The sequence below is a fragment of the Octodon degus genome, unplaced genomic scaffold (assembly GCF_000260255.1).
Source record: "Octodon degus isolate 3935 unplaced genomic scaffold, OctDeg1.0 scaffold00242, whole genome shotgun sequence".
Lineage (NCBI taxonomy): Eukaryota > Metazoa > Chordata > Mammalia > Rodentia > Octodontidae > Octodon > Octodon degus.
This window is the reverse complement of record NW_004524818.1, coordinates 3,020,130-3,022,028: the sequence shown is the minus strand read 5'-3', so window position 1 is coordinate 3,022,028 and position 1,899 is coordinate 3,020,130.

The following is a 1,899-nucleotide window of genomic DNA, read 5'->3' as shown; positions in this document are numbered from 1 at the left end:
GATGGAACTGTCCTCTTTACAAACTGAGTAGACACTGGTTAATTTTCCCAGTATCTCAAGGAATGTTTCCTTGCACAACTTTTAAATAGTCCTATTTTTCTCTTTAACATGTTAGTGGCAGCTATATACCCAAACTGAGGTGTGTGTGTGTGTGTGTGTGTGTGTGTGTGTGTGTGTGTATAAGTTTTAAGGAAGGATAAAGTAATAGATAACTGTAAATTTCCACATTTGGAGATATGTAATTTTCTTCAGCCTTGAAATATGGCCTGATCAATGATATAAATAAGGAATATGAATTGTATTTTTAAATTTTTAATTAACTTCAATATTTATTATTAGGAAAATATTATTAAATATTATCAGTCTGCATTCATGTCAAAGGTTTCATAATGGAAATGTGGCACAGACTACTAAATTTAATGATTTGTATCAATCAGGGTATAAGTGTTAGCTGGCATGGTAAATAATCAAAAACAGGAATGTCTTAATATAACAAATATTTACCTGTCTCTCAATATAATCACAAAGCTATCTCAATGTGATACCTCATGACTCTTCAATGAGTTCAAAAGCTATAGTTATAAAGAGAGGAAGGGGAGGTCCAGAGAAAGAGGGTGGAAGATTCTGGAGAATATTTTAGAAGCCAGGAAGGGATTTACATTCCTGCCACACATATATTTTATTGCACAGAATTCAGCCACATGGCCCTTCCTAAGTACAAAGGAGAAAATTAGAGTCCCAGATGGTATAGTCTTCTTGTGTTCTAAGGACAGAAAGGAAAATTTGGTTCATGTAGACCATTCATAATTGCTCTGTAAGAGTGCATCAAATGTTTTGTCAGGCCTTCCTAAGTTGCTGTAAATTCTGAATTTTAGGGTCAAACATGTTTGAGTACTTAGAGCTTAAGTTTGCACGTGCTCTTCACAAAGTTGACTGACTTTATTATCACTTTGGCTTCATGGAGAAAATTTGATATGTGGCATTTGTCACATTTATGAAAAAGTCCCTGAAATTATGATGATAATTGTAGTGCCCTCCAATTGTCTTCTCCAGCAGAAGCATGTATATAATGTTTCAATCCTCAGCAATCATGCTGTCATTTAAATTTGACAATAATCTTCTGAGTCACTTGGGTAGGAAACATTTTCCTCATGTTATAGAGGAAGAAATTGATAGGTTAAAAAATATTGACAATTACAAAACTTCCTCTAATGTGATCCAGGTAAAAGACAGTCAAGCTAAAAACCAGAAGCTAACTCTCAGATTGCTTTTATGCACAGTGCTATTTCCCTCAAGCTAATTTACCTCCCAAAATACATACAATGAAATTTCTGGATTAGGTATATTCAAGAAAGAATACTTGAGTAAAGGTGTTGAAATAATTTTTTGGTGTGGGCTTTATTCACAGGAAAACCTCTGTCAGTCAGTAAATATGTATTGAGTACCCACGAGTGGGAATAGCACCGTGAAGCAATGCCTCCAAAAGGAATGCATGTCAAGGGCTTGAAAATTGACTTTCATAGTGTGAGAAACTTTTGGCTTACATTTATGCAGGTTATTGATCTGCATGCAATGTTTTTTCAATGATTTCATTATATTATATTATTGTTGATATTTCAAGGCAGTGTTGATTTGGTTTTACCAAGACACGGCAACAATAAAAATAAATGAATTGTTGTGTTGGGAGGAAATTTATTCCGTTGTCCACATCAATTATCTCTACCTCATACTAAGCCTAGGTGTGAAGAAGAAAGCAAGTTTTCATGTTTTTAACAACTGGTGAAATAGAGCCAGAGGTTGTTGATAGCACCTGCTGACTAGGATGCATCTGGAGTGCCAGGTACTGGAAATACTATCTAAATGATAGACCTCAATTTGCACATATTTTAGAGGCAAAAA